Consider the following 21,354-nt stretch of genomic DNA (forward strand, 5'->3'; position numbering starts at 1 on the left):
TACAAATAACAAATAAGAATTTTAGTCATTGTAGCATGGTTAGAGTAAGAAAGAAAGTACATAGGATTGGTATAGTAAAGCAATAAAACCATTATTGTTATGAAACTATTTGAATTAATAATTTTGTGAGCTGAATAAAAATTCAAATCTATAAAAAACATGTGTTTCTATATACTAGTCATTAAAACAGAAAACAAAATAACAAACACTTGCAATAGTCTCCTAAACATCAAAATTATAGTAAGATATTATCTGAAAGCAAGAAGACATAAAGAAATTAAGTCAGGGTCAGTGGTCATACACATGCATTGTATCATGCAAGAGACCTGAATTTGACCCTTGACAATTACAATTAAAGAAGAATTAAATAGATGGAGAGTTACTATATTCACAGGCTGATCAAAATTTAACTGTAAATTCTGTGAGTCACATCTAATTTCAACATATTTTTAAAATGGACATTAACAAGCTGTTTATCAAATTATATGGAAAGGAAAGAATCAAAAGTAGACAAGACAATTATGAAGAGTAGGAACAGAGCTGGAAGAATTTCACACCAGATAGCTAGACTTACTACAAGTGATAGCAATGATGGGAACAGAAACTGACATAACTGCTTTGAACAACTTTAGCACCTACCAAACCTAAACAAACATACACACACTTTAGTCTAAATTCCATTCTATCTGTATACCATATGAAAATGTATAGCAGAGTTAAGAAAAGGCAGCTATAAGAATGTTTGTAGAGGACCAGAATGACATTATAGGGGGTAAGGCACCAGCTTTGCACACACTGAATCAGAGTTTGATTGCTGACACTGCATATGATACTTTAGTATTGCCAGGAGTAACCTCTGAGCTCAGAGCAAGAAGCAAGTTCTGAAAACAGCTGGGTGTCACCCAAAAACCAAACAAAAGAATGTTTGTAGCATTCATATTATTTCTCTCCTCAAACTGAAAGGAAGCCAAATATCTGAAGAATAGGAGGAATAAATAAATTGTCATTTATTTATACAATGGGATGTATCTAGGTATAAAAGAACTAAACTATAACTGTATGAAAAGACATGATGAATTCTTTGATGATATAAATTAGGATAGTAGTTACCTGGCAGATTTAATGATGTAAGTTGAAATTAAGAGTGTTTCTGGGGGCCGGGCGGTGGCGCAAGAGGTAAGGTGCCTGCCTTGCCTGCGCTAGCCTTGGACGGACCACAGTTCGATCTCCCGGCGTCCCATATGGTCCCCCAAGCCAGGAGCAACTTCTGAGCGCATAGCCAGGAGTAACCCCTGAGCGTTACCGGGTGTGGCCCAAAAACCAAAAAAAAAAAAAAAAAAAAAGTGTTTCTGAAGTGTAGGTCATGTTCTGTTTCTTGAACTGGATGGTGGGATATCTGAGGAAAGTTATGAATATTTATCTGTATATTTATGATTGTATATTTCTTTTGTTTTTTTTTTTGGGTCACACCCAATGGTACTCAGGGGTTACTCCTGGATCTGCACTCAGAAATTTCTCCTGGCAGGCACAGGAGACCATATGGATGCTGGGATTTGAACCACCGTCTGTTCTGGATCAGCTGCATGCCCTACCACTGTTCTATCTCTCCGGTCCCATGTTTTGTATATTTCTTATATCTTATATTTTATTAGAATTTTTATCTGAGAAAAAGTAGATTTTTACTTCAGTTCTGAAACCAAAATAAATTACAATTAGTGTCAATATTTAAGTATAAAAGGAAAGTTCCACAATTAAGTATGAGTCAACATATATAATTTTGTTACCAAAAATTAGGCTGCACAAATTTATGTATATATATGTATATATATATATGTATGTATATATATGTATATATATATGTATATATATATATGTATATATATATATACAGACACATGTATGTTCCTATGTATAAAAGTAGTCATTGAGGAGTTTTTGTGTAATGGTTTTGTTAAAACCAAAAATATGTTATTTTTCTAACTTTATTTAAACACCGTGATTTACAATAGTCATAATACAGTTGTTTTGGGATTTAGTGTTCCAATACCATCCCACCACCAATGGGACCCACCACTGTCCTAGTTTGCCAGGCTCCAAGCCTGCCTTCTTAGAAGTCACAAAGTAATTTATTTTATATTGCTTGTTACAACAAAATGGCAAATGGAATTATCAAAAAATAGTTCAGTAAAAGAAATTTGTGAAAATTGGTATATGGCATTATTAAAGGATCCTCACATTGTCTGAGGACTTATTGAGCTGTTGGTTGATAATTGTGCCTTCTGTGTTATTTTCATTTATTGAGCTTGGTGGGTTTCTATACTGCTTCCCATCTTATCTGGTGTGTTCAATTCACAGGATTGTGAATTGTGGAGGCATTGTAAGGTTGTATATGCAGCTGTAGGTACTGGGGAGTTGTAGAACTGTGATGGTTCTTTGCCTTAGCATCTCTCCTGAGCCACAAAGAGGATCCTGCTACCACTCTATCTGCCTCAGTTTCTTGGGTTGGCATGACTTCTGATATTAGTCATGAAGCTGTGAAGCTGAGTTGTTTATATGCTGGAGGCTGTGGTGGTGTGGGTATGACTACTGGAGCTTTAGAAGTCTGGGGACTCAACCTTTTCCCCTCCCAGATGGATCCAGAGTTTTCAGCCTTAAGACTGGTGTACCTGAGCATTGGCTTGGCATTTCTTCTGAGCTTCAAATCAAAGATATTTTGGTAGAGAGAATGAGGTTGATTGTAAAAATAATCTGATGGTCAGGAGAAATTGATGAATAGTGAGTAGAGAAGTTGATGAACACTTACACAGTGTGATTTACTTCAAGTATATTCTATATATATATTTAAAATAAATAAATAAATAAATATTTATATCAACAAATGTGAGATTTGGGATATATATACCAAACTCTTATCTAGCTTGGTGAGCTTATGGGGCATTTCAGTTTTAAGGAATTTGAGTTTCTTGTTTTGTTTTTGGACCACACCTAATTGTGTTCAGAGATTTAGTCCTGACTATGCTCAGGGAATACCACTGCTAGTGCTTAGGGTACTTTGGGAAGTTGATGATTGAACCTGGGTCATGACTGCAAGGCAAATGCCTTATTTCCTATACTGTGTCAGAGAATAGGAATACTCCAGCCCCAATTCTGCCTAACTTTTTATTAGTTTCATGATAAGGATCAATCTTGAAGAAAAGTCCTTTTTCTCTCTACTTTCAGCCAGTTTTCCATTTTTCTCTTTTGCTCTTTTTCCACATGTCTCTCTTTTTCATTTTGTTAACAAAAAAATACTTTCTCATGGGGAGTAATATAGGCAATGCCATCAGATATAGAAAACCTTGGCAGTCCCCATCCCAATGCCACAGTCCTGACAAAGTCAGTTCCTCTATATCTGCTTCCATGTACATGCCTGTGTACAGTTGGTCTTTTCTGTTTTAAAACATAAATGCCTCCCTGCTTCTAACAACTTTTAATTACTAATTATTCCTTGAATTGCTGGTGTTGTTCACCCCTACAAAACCAGCCCCAAACCCCCTTTGCCCTTTCCCTGTACATAACCAGCAATGACAGCATCTAATTATGTGATATTTCTACTAAAGACTTCGGATGGGAGATGTTCAAAAGGGATAAAGCTTGAAAGGAAAGTACAGGGCAGCTGGATGGGGGTGGGTGGGGAAACCCTGACAGGAGGCTGTTTCCAAGGATGCAGGGAAGTCTTTGTCTTCCTCTTTCCTTTTAGTCTGAGTGTCCCCTGCCTAGGGCCTCCCATTTGTTACTGCCTTGGGGGGACAAATGACCTCTTAGAATTCAGAAAAAAGATCTTAGCTTTTGAGTTCCCAGAGCTTGGTGGGTCTGCATAGGGGGTGAGGGGATGGGGGATGGGGGGATGTAGGATAGGGTGGGGAGCGGAGGGGTTGATGGGGGTAGGCACTAGAGCTAGAGGTTTAGAGCATAGATTTCAAAGGCTGCCTGAAGTGTAAGGTTTCTCCTAGCTCCCCTCAAATACCCTGAGGGGGACAGGGAGGAGAGGCCAATGTTGGTGACCTTGAAGAGGCAGCTGTGCCCTCTGTACAAGCTGTACCCTAAAGGGCATTGCTTTGGCATATTCTTCAGAAGAGTGGAGAGATAAAAAAAGAAACTCATGCTCTTGCTTTGGTGGTGTATGTCAAAGCTCAGTTGGGGGATTGACCCTACTTTCCAGTGCCAGGATCCTCATTCAAATAGAAATGGATTCAAGTCTATTATCAGAGTCCTGGAACATCCTTAGACTGGGAAAGTGCTCCTGGAAGGTACAGAGAAAGCATGTAGCTAATCTGTGGCGGAGAGGAGGCCCAGCTATTCAGTGGAGAGAGATCCAGGTTTGAGGGCAGAGTGGGGTGGGCAGAGGCTGTGTGCCAGGCCAGGGGCACTCGCTGAGGCAGGACTTTAGAAGTCACTTTGGTGAGAAAGAGCTGGAAGAGAGACTTAATGCTGTGGATTTGTCAGATGGAAGATTTTTATTTGGGTGCAGTGAGATTCAGTGCCCTTATGGACTGAGGAGTCTTGGCTATATTTCATGGCTTTCATGGCGCTGAGGGGCTTCCTGAACTCTTTTTGGTTTTGAGTTTTGTTTTTGGGTCACACCCACTGATATCTCAAGACTTCCTCCTAACTCTTAAGCTTAGGAGGGACCATATGGGGACTGGCCGCATGGAAGACAAATGCTCTACCTGCAGTACTACCGTATTTTCCGACGTATAAGATGACCAGGCATATAAGACGACCCCTAATTTTACAGTTAAAACATAGGTTTAGGCCTATATTTGCTGTATAAGACAGAAAGTTCCTGTGTTGCAACTGTATGTACCACAGTGAGCAAAGGTTCAAATGTTCTACTGTAATAGACTTCCTCTCTGACTGGCCAATCTGCGCAGGCTTTTTACAGTATATATTAGGGTACAGAACATTGTAGAATTTGCATGCATAAAAAGCCTGCTTGGATTGGCTGAGTTAGAGAGGCGGTCTGAGCAGTCTTGCAGTGATTGGTGCAGGATCGAGTTGGAAAATTCATTTTGTGACAATATCCAGACGGTTTTCGTTTTGCAGCATTCCGAAACGTTTTTCGGAGTATACTCGGCGTATAAGACGACCCCTGATTTTTGGTTGACTTTTTTTTTTGTTTCAAAAGTCGTCTTATACGCCGGGAAATACGGTGTTTCTCCAGCTTCAAACCCAGGGCTCTTCTTAAGTATGATCTGCAGAAGTCATTGCACCTTTCATCTCACTTCTTTGTGGGAATATCATGGACCTTTGGACACCATTGTAACATTTGAAAGTTTTCTATGTCTTCACCACTGCAGCAGGGCTGCAACTGGGGAAAGATGCAGAATATGCCTTTCTGTTTAAGACTGTGTGGTATGAGGCATACTCAGAGCCAGAACTAGATAATCCATGTTCACCAAAGGAAATCAGCAAAGAACATTTTTTGTTTATTTATTTGATCTTGGGGCCACACCTGGCAGTGCTCAGGGGTTATTCCTGGCTCTGCACTCATGAATCACTCCTGGCAGGCTCAGGGGGACCTTATGGAATGCTGGATACAAACCTGGGTTGGCTGCCTGCAGGACAAGTCCTTTCCCTCTGTATTATTGCTCCTGCCATAAAGAACCTTTTAAATGTTTTTCAGTGTTAAGGATTGAACCTCTTTCACATGCAGACATTGACAAGTCTACCGAACTGCCTCCCCAACTGTAAGAACCATTTTTCCGGTGTGGTTTTGGTTTTGGGTCACACCCAGTGGCACTCAAGGGTTACTTCTGGCTTTGCGCTAAATAATCACTCCTGGCAGGCTCGGGGGACTGTATGGGATGCCAGGATTTAAACCCCATTCATCCTGGGTCTACTGCATGCAAGGCCAACACCTTACTACTGTGCTATCACTCCAGCCCCAAGAACCATATATATCTATATCTATATATATTTTTTTTAAGTTTTACATTTTAAAGGAAAATTCTTGCTCACTGACTGGGTTAGGTGATTTTCAATCTGATGTTTATCACTGAGTTAATTTTGGAAAACACCTGGCAAATTCAGTTTCATCAGTACTGAGAACCTTGTCTTAGTCGACATTACATATCAAGGAGCCAGTGGAAGGGAGAAGACTATGGGGGGGCAGAGATTAGGGTGGGTGGATGAAGGCTGGTGTGCTTCTTGGACTTGCAGCTGAGGAGTATGTGTCTGTGGAAATTCTAGTGTTCCATCAGGTTGGAGGTACAGATGACTATGGTCAGCCCGGTTTTATTTGTGTCAACAAGAATCCTGATCTACCTGTTTCTCATTTTCTTCTGCCTTCCTCCTCATGCTTGGCACATGCTAACTTCTTTGCTCAGTGCTGATCCTTATTTTGGCTCTTCCTCCCACTGTTTGTCCCTGTTCCCTTTTCCCCCTATATTGGTATTATTCTTGCTCTAGGGTGGCTCTCTTGTTAATTTCCAGGCATGTCTTATTGTTTCCTTTCTGTTTTTTTGATGGTGGAAGTTGAGCATACCAAATGGTATTGAAGGCTTAGTCCTAGGTCTATATTTCAGGGATCACTTCTGGGGGCTCAAGAAACCATATGGAGTACCAAGTATTGGTATGCAAGTGCTGGTATGCAAGGTCAGTGCCCTACCTGTTGTAGCACCTCTCTGACCTATCTTATTCTTTTATCTCCTCACTTTCCACCCGCTGTGAAGAAATGTGTATCTGCTCTTCAGGAAATGCTGTCTTTTGGGTGGAAAAGGACTGACTTCCAGGCAGTGCCAGAATGAAGATTCTTCTCAGCTGGAAACAAACAAAACCTCTTTATCTGGGAAACTTCCGGTTTCCTGCACTGTAAGCTGTGTGTCTCTAACATGGGGCATGATGCCAGGGACACATGAAATCATAGGATAAGACAGGCACATCTTACTGGTTATTACTTGAAACACTGATGAAAAAATTAATTTTTCTTCCTCAGATCAACTAATGCTACATATAAGCCAGAGCATATTAGGGAGCTAACATACAAATTACATGATATTTAAGATTAAACAGGTGATATGAAATTTGAATGCTTTGGTTAAGATGTTTTAGATTATGTCTTCAAACTTCCTGGGGTATCATCCGCTCTCCTGTGAGAAAATGCTTTAGTGAAGAATTTTGAGCAATACATAATGCATACCTTGTAAGTGGCAGATCATAAGATTCCTATCAAGATTTAAAATATATGTGTATTTTAACTCATTGTAGAGATCAGCAGGACTTTTCTTCTTTTTGTTTGATTTTGGGCTATACTCAGCCATGCTCAGGACTTACTCTGGCTCTGTACTCAGGGATCATTTCTGGTGGGTTTGGGGAATCATAGAGAATGCTGAGGATCAAACCTGGACCAGCCAGGTGAAAGGTAACACCTTACTTGCTGTACTATCCAGATCCTTTATTTTATATATTTTTCTTTCTTTCTTTTTTTTTTTGGTGGGTCTCTTTCCTGTAAGACATATACTCTACCATTGATTGACCTATTATAGACAGGGCAATTGATTTTTTATGAGTTGGGGTTTGCAAATCAAAAGCAAATTTTTGAAGGAATCAAGGTGTTATGGACTGAATTGTATCTCTCCCCATTAATGTTAAATTCTCAGTATCTGAGAACATGACCTTCTTTGGAGATACAGTTTTTACAGAGGTAGTCAAGATAAAATCACACTAGTGGTCATAGGTAGAAGATGATGTGGCGGCATAGGAAAACAATCATCTATAAGTCAAAGAAAGAGGCTTGAATTAGAAGGAATCCACCGTGCAATATCTTGATCTCAGGCTTCAGCTTCTGCAAGTGCAAGAAATTCATTTCTGTTCCCTAAGTCATACCATTTATGGCAGCCCAAGCAAATTGATACATAAGGCAGATTTTTACTAAGAACAATAGACTGAAAGTAGTGAGTTCTGGTAAATCTAAAGTTTGGTAAGGATAGACCCAAATGTCTCTAACTTGTAAACTCCATCCCAAGAGACCTCAAGATGTAAAGAAAATGTGCATCTTAGAATAAAAGTACATGGCAATGAAGAACAAAAGTTTCTTGTTTTATTGACCAACTAACTGTGGCCTTAGTGAAGGATGGGGAAAGACCAGAGGAAATGTACTGGATCTTTTATTACCATGAATTCATTAGCAGAGATCCAGTGTTTTCTCTCTATGTAGGGTAAACCTTGAAGTTGGGTTCAGGTGAGCAATACTACAGCAGGCAGGGCACTTGCCTGCACACAGTTCATCTGGGTTTATTTCCTATCACCACATATTGTTCTTTGAGCTCTTAGTCCTGCGAGGAGTAAGTCTCACTGAGCACAAAGCTATGTGAAGCCTGGAAAATTGCTTTATGTGGCTCCCAAACTTAACAAAGCAAAACTAAGAATAGAAATGCCACCACCTTTCATTACATACCTGTTATTTACCAGGGTAAAGATTTTTCTGTTACTGGGGCCAGAGAGATAGCACAATGGTAGGGTATTTGCTTTGCACACAGCTGATCCAGGATGGATGGTGGTTCGAATCCCGGCATTCAAATGGTCCCCTATGCCTGCCAGGAGTGATTTCTGAATGCAGAACCAGGAGTAACCCCTGAGTGTTGCTGGGTGTGACACAAAAATAGAAACAAACAAACAAAAAAATCTTTCTGTTATCATAAGGCATAGGACCAGATACAAAAGGGTAGAGTGGTATGTCTGAGTTAAAAAATGGAGAGTAGCACAGATAGGGTATGAAATTCTTGGCATTAAATATAGTTTTACTTTTTGGTTTTGGTATGCACAACTGGGTATGCTCAGGGTGTTTCCTGGCTCTGTGCTTAGGGAGCACTCTTGGGGGTGCTTGACTTATGTGATGCTAGATATTGAGCCCAAACTGGTCACATATAAGGCAAGTAAGTACTTTATCCACTGCACTATCTATCTGGACCCTTAAGATAGTTTTCAAGTAGCAGAGTGGGATGAGTGGGATGAGAGCAAGTGAACCAGCAAACTCCAAGACACTTGTTGAGATTACGGCCATGGCCATGAGATTAAGGCCATCAGAATAATGCTTTGGTCAAAATGACGATGCAGGATATAAGTGAAAGAATTGGTGGGGACAGAGACCAATGACCAAAATTCAGGTTTAAGAAAGATATGATGAGGAAATCAGGCAGAAACTTTGTCCCTACATGCCTGAGCCATGTGTGATAGAACCTTGACAAGAAGGATTTAGAATAACATTTTGAATTGACCAAGCATGAATCAAGTATTTATCCAAAATGAACCAGATTTATCAAGAAATGACCCAAATTAAATTCCTGACTTTGATGGGCATAAAGGTCAAGAGAGAAGTTAATTCTGGTCAAAATCAATTTGAAAAAAATGATGGACTCTTTTTACCCTTGATTCAAGATATAAAGATTTTTTTTTCCCTCAGTGTATTATAAATTGCTCCTGGCTTGGGGTACCATATGGGACACCGGAGGATTTAACCTCGGTTTGTCCTCAGTCAGTCATGTGCAAGGCAAATGCCTTACTTCTGCACCACTGCTCTGGCCCTTTAACTTTTGCTTTTAATATTAATTTTGGCTTCTTTCATTGTATGCATTTCATTTGCACTAGAAAGATTCAGTTATATTTTTACCCATTTATTTTTATTTTCTTGATCTCTTTTGTGTCACAGACCACTTATGTGGGAACAACAAAAAAAGGGAGTGACAGAGTGAGAGAAAAAGTGAGAGAGGGAGACCCAAACACAATCATGTATGTAATCAAGGTGTTTAAATAAAAAAAATATGCATTAAAAAAAAAGTGAGAGAGGGAGAAACAGAGTGAGAAAGAGAAGAAAAGGATATATAGAGTGAGAGAAAGAGAGAGAAGAAAATGCCCGCATCAGAGGCAGGCAGCAGGTGTAAGGGAAACGGGGGACATTGGTGGTGAGAAATGTGCACTGGTGAAGGAGTGGATGTTGTACATTGTATGACTTAAACTAAGTCATGAACAACTTCATATCTGTGGGAAAAAACAACCACTCTATTGTGAACAACCTTGTAATCATAGTGTTTAAACAAAGTAATTAAAAAGAGTGCACTCTGGAGGCTGGAGCTATGGTACAGTGGATAAGGCACTTACCTTGCACCTGCTGACCCAGGTTTGATCCTTGGGATCCCATATGGTGCCCTAAGTATTACCATGAGTGCAGAAATCCAGGAGTAAGCCCTTAGCATCTCTGGGTGTGGCCTAAAAACCCATTAGAAAAAAAGTAAACTTTGAACTTGGAGCATAAGAGTGAACTAGAAATCCAGCTGGTTAGCTGGAAAGATGAGCTTGGGACACTTGACTAAGAAGTTCCATCTTTTCTTCAATATTCATGAACTTATGAAACATTTGCTGGTTAGGAAGTTGAAGCAGGAGAGAAAGCAGGATAACATTTAAAGTAGATCCAGAGGATAAAGTGGAAATCCTGTGTAAAACCAGAGATCAGTAAGGAAAATCATCTGAGAATAGGAGAGTAATACATTGCCATGTTCTGTTTGTCTTTAAGAATAGTGGAGACCCTTCCTCATCAGCTGCCAACCAATTTCCAAAGCAAAAAGACAGATTCCGAGCCTGCCTTGCTTGAGCCTAAGATGAAACTTCCATTGCTGCTTCTGCTGATTTGCTCTTGGTGGCCCCTTTCTCCCACCTCCCTTTGCTGTGGACTATTGCTCATTACCAGATTCATTTTTTTTTTTAGGTAAAAAATATTTTATTTTATTTTTTTTTTAATTTATTTAAACACCTTAATTACATACATGATTGTGTTTGGGTTTCAGTCATGTAAAGAACACCACCCATCACCAGTGCAACATTCCCATCACCAATGTCCCAAGTCTCCCTTCTCCCCACCCGACCCCCGCCTGTACTCTAGACAGGCTCTCCATTTTCCTCATACATTCTCGTTATTAGGACAGTTCAAAATGTAGTTATTTCCCTAACTAAACTCATCACTCTTTGTGGTGAGCTTCCTGAGGTGAGCTGGAACTTCCAGCTCTTTTCTCTTATGTGTCTGAAAATTATTATTACAAGGGTGGCTTTCAATTTTCTTAAAACCCATAGATGAGTGAGACCATTCTGCATTTTTCTCTCTCTCTCTCTGACTTATTTCACTCAGCATAATAGATTCCGTGTACATCCATGTATAGGAAAATTTCATGACTTCATCTCTCCTGACAGCTGCATAATATTCCATTGTGTATATGTACCAGTTTCTTTAGCCATTCGTCTGTTGAAGGGCATCTTGGTTGTTTCCAGAGTCTTGCTATGGTAAATTGTGCTGCAATGAATATAGGTGTAAGGAAGGGGTTTTTGTATTGTATTTTTGTGTTCCTAGGGTATATTCCTAGGAGTGGTATAGCTGGATCGTATGGGAGCTCGATTTCCAGTTTTTGGAGGAATCTCCATATCGCTTTCCATAAAGGTTGAACTAGACGACATTCCCACCAGCAGTGGATAAGAGTTCCTTTCTCTCCACATTCCCACCAACACTGTTTATTCTCATTCTTTCTGATGTGTGCCATTCTCTGGGGTGTGAGGTGGTATCTCATCGTTGTTTTGATTTGCATCTCCCTGATGATTAGTGATGTGGAACATTTTTTCATGTGTTTTTTGGCCATGTGTATTTCTTCTTTGTCAAAGTGTCTGTTCATTTCTTCTCCCCATTTTTTGATGGGGTTAGATGTTTTTTTCTTGTAAAGTTCTGTCAGTGCCTTGTATATTTTGGAGATTAGCCCCTTATCTGATGGGTATTGGGTGAATAGTTTCTCCCACTCAGTGGGTGGCTCTTGTATCCTGGGCACTATTTCCTTTGAGGTGCAGAAGCTTCTCAGCTTAATATATTCCCATCTGTTAATCTCTGCTTTCACTTGCTTGGAGAGTGCAGTTTCCTCCTTGAAGATGCCTGTAATGTCCTGGAGTGTTTTGCCTATGTGCTGTTCTATATATCTTATGGTTTTGGGGCTGATATCGAGGTCTTTAATCCATTTGGATTTTACCTTCGTACATGATGTTAGCTGGGGGTCTAAGTTCAATTTTTTGCAAGTGGCTATCCAATTGTGCCAACACCACTTGTTGAAGAGGCTTTCCCTGCTCCATTTAGGATTTCCTGCCCCTTTATCAAAAATTAGGTGTTTGTATGTCTGGGGAACATTTTCTGAGTATTCAAGCCTATTCCACTGATCTGAGGACCTATCCTTATTCCAATACCATGCTGTTTTGATAACTATTGCTTTGTAGTACAGTTTAAAGTTGGGGAAAGTAATTCTTCCCATATTCTTTTTCCCAATGATTGCTTTAGCTATTCGAGGGTGTTTATTGTTCCAAATGAATTTCAAAAGTGTCTGATCCACTTCTTTGAAGAATGTCATGGGTATCTTTAGAGGGATGGCATTAAATCTGTATAATGCCTTGGGGAGTATTGCCATTTTGATGATGTTAATCCTGCCAATCCATAAGCAGGGTATGCGTTTCCATTTCCGTGTGTCCTCTCTTATTTCTTGGAGCAGAGTTTTATAGTTTTCCTTGTATAGGTCCTTCACATATTTAGTCAAGTTGATTCCAAGATATTTGAGTTTGTGTGGCACTATTGTGAATGGGGTTGTTTTCTTAATGTCCATTTCATCCTTATTACTATTGGTGTATAGAAAGGCCATTGATTTTTGTGTGTTAATTTTGTAGCCTGCCACCTTGCTATATGAGTCTATTGTTTCTAGAAGCTTTTTGATAGAGTCTTTAGGGTTTTCTAAGTAGAGTATCATGTCATCTGCAAACAGTGAGAGCTTGACTTCTTCCTTTCCTATCTGGATTCCCTTGATATCCTTTTCTTGCCTAATCGCTATAGCAAGTACTTCCAGTGCTATGTTGAATAGGAGTGGTGAGAGAGGACAGCCTTGTCTTGTGCCAGAATTTAGAAGGAAGGCTTTTAGTTTTTCTCCATTGAGGATAATATTTGCCACTGGCTTGTGGTAGATGGCCTTCACTATATTGAGAAAGGTTCCCTCCATTCCCATCTTGCTGAGAGTTTTGATCAAGAATGGCTGTTGGACCTTATCAAATGCTTTCTCTGCATCTATTGATATGATCATGTGGTTTTTATTTTTCTTGTTATTGATGTTGTGTATTATGTTGATAGATTTACGGATGTTAAACCAGCCTTGTATTCCTGGGATGAAACCTACTTGATCGTAGTGGATGATCTTTTTAACGAGGTATTGAATCCTATTTGCCAGGATTTTGTTGAGGATCTTTGCATCTGCATTCATCAGTGATATTGGTCTGTAATTTTCTTTTTTGGTAGCATCTCTGTCTGGTTTAGGTATCAAGGTGATGCTGGCTTCATAAAAGCTATTTGGAAGTGTTTCTGTTTGTTCAATTTCATGAAAGAGTCTTGCCAAGATTGGCAGTAGTTCCTCTTGGAAAGTTTGATAGAATTCATTAGTGAATCCATCTGGACCTGGGCTTTTGTTTTTCGGTAGACATTTGATTACTGTTTTAATTTCATCAATGGTGATGGGGGTGTTTAGATATGCTATATCCTCTTCCTTCAACTGTGGAAGATTATAAGAGTCCAAGAATTTATCCATTTCTTCCAGGTTCTCATTTTTAGTGGCGTAGAGTTTTTCAAAGTAGTTTCTGATTACCCTTTGAATCTCTGTCATATCAGTAGTGATCTCTCCTTTTTCATTCCAGATATGAGTTATCAAGTTTCTCTCTCTCTCTTTCTTTGTTAGGTTTGCCAGTGGTCTATCAATCTTGTTTATTTTTTCAAAGAACCAACTTCTGCTTTCGTTGATCTTTCGGATTGTTTTTTGAGTTTCCACTTCGTTGATTTCTGCTCTCAGCTTTGTTATTTCCTTCTGTCTTCCTATTCTTGGGTCCTTTTGTTGAGCATTTTCTAGTTCTATTAGCTGTGTCATTAAGCTACTCAGGTAAGCTCCTTCTTCCTTCCTGATGTGTGCTTGCAAAGCTATAAATTTTCCTCTCAGTACTGCTTTTGCTGTGTCCCATAAGTTCTGATAGTTTGTGTCTTTATTGTCATTTGTTTCCAGGAACCTTTTTATTTCCTCCTTGATTTCATCTCAGACCCACTGGTTATTGAGCATGAGGCTGTTTAACTTCCAGGTGTTAAAGTGTTTCTTCTGAGTCCCTTTGGAGTTCACAAATAATTTCAGAGCCTTGTGGTCAGCGAAGGTAGTCTGCAAAATTTCTATCCTCTTGATCTTATGGAGGTATGTTTTATGTGCGAGCATGTAGTCTATCCTGGAGAATGTCCCATGTACATTGGAGAAGAATGTGTATCCAGGTTTCTGGGGATGGAGTGTCCTATATATATCCACTAGGCCTCTTTCTTCCATTTCTCTCCTCAGGTCTAGTATATTCTTGTTGGGTTTCAGTCTGGTTGACCTATCCAGTGTTGACAAAGCCGTGTTAAGGTCCCCCACAATTATTGTGTTGTTGTTGATATTATTTTTCAGATTTGTCAACAGTTGTATTAAATATTTTGCTGGCCCCTCATTCGGTGCATATATGTTTAGGAGAGTGAATTCTTCCTGCTCTACGTACCTCTTGATTAATATAAAATGTCCGTCTTTGTCCCTTACAACCTTCCTGAGTATAAAGTTTGCATTATCTGATATTAGTATGGCCACTCCAGCTTTTTTATGGGTGTTGTTTGCTTGGATAATTTTTCTCCAGCCTTTTATTTTGAGTCTATGTTTGTTCTGACTATTCAGGTGCGTTTCTTGTAGGCAGCAGAAGGTTGGATTGATTTTTTTGATCCATTTAGCCACTCTGTGTCTCTTAACTGGTGCATTTAGTCCATTGACGTTGAGAGAAAGAATTGTCCTGGGATTTAACGCCATCTTTATTTCAAAATTTGGTGTGTCTTTTGGGTAGTCTTGTCTTAGATTAGGTCTTTCAGTTTTTCTCTTAAGACTGGTTTTGTGTCTGTGAAGTTTCTGAGCTGTTTTTTGTCTGTGAAGCCATGTATTCTTCCGTCAAACCGGAAAGTGAGTTTTGCTGGGTATAGTATTCTGGGTGAAGCATTCATTGCATTCAGTCTTTTTTTTTTTTTTTTTGGTTTTTGGGCCACACCCGGTGACGCTCAGGGGTTACTCCTGGCTATGCGCTCAGAAGTTGCTCCTGGCTTGGGGGACCATATGGGACGCCGGGGGATCGAACCGCGGTCTGTCCTAGGCTAGCGCAGGCAAGGCAGGCACCTTACCTCCAGCGCCACCGCCCGGCCCCATTTCATTCAGTCTTGTCACAATATCCCACCACTGCTTTCTGGCATTGAGTGTTTCTGGTGACAGGTCTGCTGTAAATCTCAGGGAAGCTTGCTTGAACGTGATTTCCCCTTTTGATCTTGCTGTTTTTAGAATTCTGTCTCTATCTGTGAGATTTGTCATTGTGACTAGGATGTGTCTTGGGGTGGTTTTTCTGGGGTCTCTTTTGGTTGGTACTCTTCGGGCATGCAGGATTTGATCACATATATTCTTTAGCTCTGGAAGTTTCTCTTTTTTTTTTTTTTTTTTTTTTGGTTTTTGGGTCATACCGGGCTGCGCTCAGGGGTTACTCCTGGCTGTCTGCTCAGAAATAGCTCCTGGCAGGCACGGGGGACCATATGGGACACCGGGATTTGAACCAACCACCTTTGGTCCTGGATCGGCTGCTTGCAAGGCAAACACCTCTGTGCTATCTCTCCGGGCCCTGGAAGTTTCTCTTTAATGATGTTCTTGACTGTTGATTCTTCCTGGAAATTTTCTTTCTGGGTCTCTGGGACTCCAATGATTCTTAAGTTGTTTCTGTTGATCTTATTGTAGACTTCTATTTTCATCTGTTCCCATTCTTTGACTAATTTTTCCATTGTCTGCTCATTTGCTTTAAGTTTTTTGTCCAATCTCTCCTGCTGTATGGAATTGTTATGTATCTCATCTTCCACAGCACCAAGTCTATTCTCAGCTTCTGATACCCTGTCCCAGAGCTTATCCATTTTGTCATTCACTTCGTTTACTGACTTTTTCAGTCCTGTTAGTTGACATGTTATTTCAGTTTGGAGTTTTGTCATTTCTGTCTTCATATTTTCTTGGTTCTTATTAGTGTTCTGTTCAACTCGATCCATGGTTTCTTGGAGATTATTGAGCATCTTCCATATTGCTAGTCTAAAGTCCTTATCTGAGAGGTTGATTAGTTGGTAGGTCATTATCTGGTCCTCAGAATTGTCATCTTCATTCTCTATGTCTGATGCTGGCCTGCGTTGTTTCCCCATTGTCACACTTGTATTGTGGGTTTTTCTACGTGTTGTGGTGGTATTCATTGTCTATATGATGCAGGCAGCACACTCCTCTGGCTCCTCCCTTTCTGGATGGGCTGACTTGCTCTAAGGGAGGGTAGTCCTTCGTGGATGAAGCCTCACACTGGGTCAAATCTTAGGCCCGAGCATGCAACAGAGAAGACAGTCCGGAGAGAAATGTTTGCTTCTGTGATATAGCGCCGTTCTTAGTGTGATTTTTCCTTCTTGTTGCAATGGTGTTCTTTCCTTAGAAAGAGTGCACGGCCACGTAGCGAAGCGGAGCGGCCGTGCTCCGCTGGAGCCTCTTTTTGCCCCACTCGCAAGAGTTTCACGCAAGAGGACAGTAGACATACATAGACAGGTCACACTCACAGTTTTTCACAGTTGGGCCCCACTGGGCCGGTGTACTTTCGTGGATTTTCCCCACCTGGTGTCACACACAGGGAGCCGGCTTTTGCAAAGCTTTGCCGGTTTTCATGCTCTGTAGTCCCTCCCTGAAAATGGCGTCTGGGCGAGCGAGGTTTCTGGAGCCTCTTTTTGCCCCACTCGCAAGAGTTTCACGCAAGAGGACAGTAGACAGACATAGACAGTTCACACTCACAGTTTTTCACTGTTGGGCCCCACTGGGCCGGTGTACTTTCGCGGATTTTCCCCGCCTGGTGTCACACACAGGGAGCCGGCTTTTGCAAAGCTTTGCCGGTTTTCATGCTCTGTAGTCCCTCCCTGAAAATGGCGTCTGGGCGAGCGAGGTTTCTGGAGCCTCTTTTTGCCCCACTCGCAAGAGTTTCACGCAAGAGGACAGTAGACAGACATAGACAGGTCACACTCACAGTTTTTCACAGTTGGGCCCCACTGGGCCGGTGTACTTTCGCGGATTTTCTCCGCCTGGTGTCACACACAGGGAGCCGCACCAGATTCATTTTTTGAGAAATCCCCAGCAAGAGGACATTTCCTGATATGGGATCGCTAGGAGCTGTTTTTCAGACTTCACATGACTATGTCACAAGCTGAAACTGTGTTCTGGATTTTATTCACACTCCTCCCCCCCAGCTATTTCAGAAGACTTAAAGAGGATATCTATATATCCTTCATATATATATATATATATATATATTTTTTTTTTTTTTTTTTTTTTGGTTTGGGGCAATATCCTGTGACGCAGGGGTTACTCCTGGCTATGTACTCAGAAATTGCTCCTGGCTTAGGGGACCATATGGGATGCCAGGGATCCAACCGAGGTCTGTCCTAAGTCAGCCATGTGCAAGACAATAAAAGACAAAACAAAAAAAACCCCACTGAGCTATCGCTCTGGTCCCTCTTCATATATTTCTTTAGGTGTATTTCCTTAGTAGGTATAATTCTTATTGTCTATTTTCTTGTGTAGAGGTAGTTTTCCCCATTCCTTTTATTTTTGGTCATTTTAGTAGGAAATTTTAGTAGATAAGTTTCATTTGGGTTCTGAGTTCATATTAGTGTCAGGCTATAGGGATTGTTTAGCTTGTTATTTTTACCCCCATATGCATCAGTAGTATCATATGACATTGTTCCTTTTTGCTTAGCACATTAAAATGGAGAAATCTTATATATGGAAACAAGTTATTATCAAATAGGGATAGGAACTCATAAATTTTATATTGTAGTGGGGCCCTTCACCCTGAACATTTGTCAGAGTGACTTGGCTTAGGCTTCAGATGATTGGAATGGCCATTCACCCCTGAACCTTGGGTCCCACCCATGAAACCAGCACATTTTTCTGCACCAGCACCAGGAATCCCTTCTATCAGGGAAGGCTCTAATATTGCCCTGACACTGACTTGCTCCAGAGTGGGTTCATCTGATGCCCCTGATGACTTGGATACAGCAACAACTTGCTTTCAGGGAAGGGTTCCTTGCATTGTCAAAAATGGTGAGATGAAACCAGACGATGCTCTGTGACACCCTGTCTTTGACATAGGATCTGTGCAAAAACCAGGATCCCTAACTACAAAAACCTAACTGCAACAACTGTGATTGAGAACTTTTACTGAGACCACAAAGAAAGGTTTTTGGGTTAGACAACTTAGTATGCCTGAAGCCTGTAGTTGATCTTATGGTAGAATGCTTTATGAGTTGGGTCTCTCTGATTTTAGGCCAAATGTTTTTCCATTCTATTTCCCCCATTTTTTGCTGCATCTATGCAAAAACAAACAAAATTCTCTGCCATACACCCTTATTTTTCTTTATTTTAATATCTTATCTTTTAAATAGAGACTCCCACCTTTTGCATAGAACTTTGGGACACAAATTGCTTTGTTTTATTGCATTTTTCTATAAAAATAAGAAGAAAAGAAAAAAGAAAGGCTGGGGCCAAGGGCCAAGTGGTCTCAGATGTGCTGGTGGAGAAAAAAATAAGGACAGCCAAAGTCAATAAGAATAGAATCAAGAGACCTAAAATTTAACAATCTAAACTTAAATGGGCTTGTTAGACTGGTGAGCCAGGGAGCAAAGGGTGGTTGTGATATAGGTTGCACTCTGGGTTCATTGGTAGAGGAAGGTTGACACTGGTGGTGAGAACGGCCCCGACTCACTGTCTATCTGAAATTCAACTATGAAGGATTTTGTAGATCACAATGGTTTTAATGAAAAAATGAAAAAAATAGTGAAGAATACAGATCTACCTGTTTCTGCACCTCCACAAAGACACTGAATATAAGGATCACTCCACATGAAGTTTATATATAGTATCACCTCAGATTCAGTGAAAATAGACCTTAACTGTGAAGAAAAGTTATATGAACAACCTATACTAATGTACAAAGTTCTTCAATAAATTGAAACAATCATCTAAAGATCTTTATATATCTGAGATTGATCAATACCTTTAAACAGTAAGATGAAGATAAATAAGAAGCCACTATTTCAAGGATGGAGAGACTTTATAGGGAATGGAATGCATGCTTTGCATGAAGGAAGCTTGGGTTTGATCCCTAGCACTGCATGGTCCCCTGAACACTTCCAAGAGTGACCCTTAAAACACCATGCTTGAAATAGCTCCTGAGAACTATCAGATGTGGTTAAAAAAAAGAAAAGAAAAAAATAATAAGCACTCTAAACAAGAGAAAATATATTGAAATAAAATATAACTAAGAGATAAAGTAATGGTAACATGATGGCCTTATACTATATTAAAATATGTAACTGAAGGAAGGAACATTTTCAGAAATTCAAAGTGTGATTTGAAATTATAAAATGATAATAAGATTTCTGAACAACATAAAGGATAATGATAAATTCCAGATGAGTAAACAGGAAGGTAAATCTGATGAAATAGTTTCAGACACTACCGCATAATGATGACAAGTGTAAAAGTTAGAAAAAGACAACATATAGAATTCAAAAGATACAATATCTATATAATATGTACAAGGGAAATATTAAAGAAGTAAACTCTCTTTGATCTCTAAGGTATCACATTCTTCAATTAAAAGAAGCCCATTGAGCAATAAGCAGAATAAGGGAGAAAAACTACAAACTAAGACACATTCTGATGAAATTGTACTACTCTGGAAATGATTAATGTTATAAAAGCTCCCAGCAAGAGGAAAAATCACATTATTTACAAAGAAATAGAAAGTAGGTTGACATATTACTTCAGTAAACTATAATAATAGATACTAGTAGATAATGGAATAATTATTTCAAAGTCTAAAGGAAAGTACACCAAGAATTCTACTCCCAACTGTATTAATTAGGGTGTTGACTGAGGAAGAGCAACTTAAATGGCTTCAGCAAGAAGGAAATATTATCTCATATTAGATGAAACTCCAAGAAAGGGTCTCACTAGGATGGATACATTCATCAGATTGATAATGACCAAAAAGCAATAAAAGTTCCTAATCTTTCTGCTGACCTGTTGTAAATGACAAACATTCATATGTAGGACATTTGACACTTATTGGCTGTATGTGTTGGTTAGTGCCTCTCCCATGGCAGATGTCCATAGGTTTCCAACAATAGTCACATCCAGAAATAATAGCCATCAGAGAATGTCTATCTCAGAAGTTCTGACAGAACTTCCTTCTGTCTATGGACAGAATTAAAGGGAAATATTCCAGTGTGTAGATGTACCATAGTTTCTTTATTCACTCATCTGTTCTTGGTTACTTAGTTGTTTCCAGATTCTGGATATTGTGAATAGTGTTGCAATGAACATAGAAATGTAGAGGGATTTTCTGCATTGTGCTTTAAGGCTCCTAGTCTATATTTCTAGGAGTGTATTGCTGGATCATATGGAAGCTCAATTTCTAGTTTTGAGGGATATTGTATTGGTTTCTCAAAAGGCTGAACCAGTTGACATTTCCACTAGCAGTGAATGAGATTTTCTTTCTCCTGCATCCACACCAGAACTGTTTGTTCTTGTTCTTTTTGATGCCAGTATCTGTGGTGTGAGATGATATCTCATTGTTGTTTTGATTTATAGTAGTTAGGAAAAATGAAGTCAGGAAATTTGCTTATACCTTGATATGGAGAGTATTATGCTGAATGAAATGAGTCAGAGGAAGAGGGATAGATATATAATGATTGCACTCATTTGTGGGATATAAAAAAGATAGTATGGCAATAATAACCAGAGACAGTAGAGGTGAGGGCCAGGAGGACCAGTCCATGGTAGGAATCTTGCCACAAATATCAGGAGTACAGTTAGGGCAGAGAAGGGACTACAATGACAGTGATAATTGGAAATGATTACCCTGGACTAGAACTGAGTACTGAAAGGAGATAAAGTGATATGCTTGATAACTCTTCAGCAACAATATTGAAAACCACAGTCTAAAAGAAATAAAGAGATAGAGGGAGGCAGAGAGGGAGAGTGAGCAAGTGAGTGAGAGAAAGAGAGAGATAGAGATAGAGAGAGAGAACATCTACTAAAGAGGCAGTCAGGGGGAGTTTGAGAGGGAAACTGGGGACAATGGTGGCAGGAAATATGCACTGTGCACTGGTGAAGAGTGTTGTACGTTGTATGTCTGAAGCTAATCATGAAC

General features: G+C 39.8%; 1 protein-coding gene across 1 annotated transcript in view; it reads right to left on the reverse strand.

Annotated features, from left to right (window-relative positions):
* CTPS1 (CTP synthase 1) overlaps window positions 1-21,354 on the reverse strand; it is a 1,052,426-nt gene that overhangs the window by 39,338 nt on the left and 991,734 nt on the right. The gene's annotated exons all lie outside the window — the stretch shown is intronic.

This window comes from Suncus etruscus, chromosome 6, assembly GCF_024139225.1.
Source record: "Suncus etruscus isolate mSunEtr1 chromosome 6, mSunEtr1.pri.cur, whole genome shotgun sequence".
Classification (NCBI taxonomy): domain Eukaryota; kingdom Metazoa; phylum Chordata; class Mammalia; order Eulipotyphla; family Soricidae; genus Suncus; species Suncus etruscus.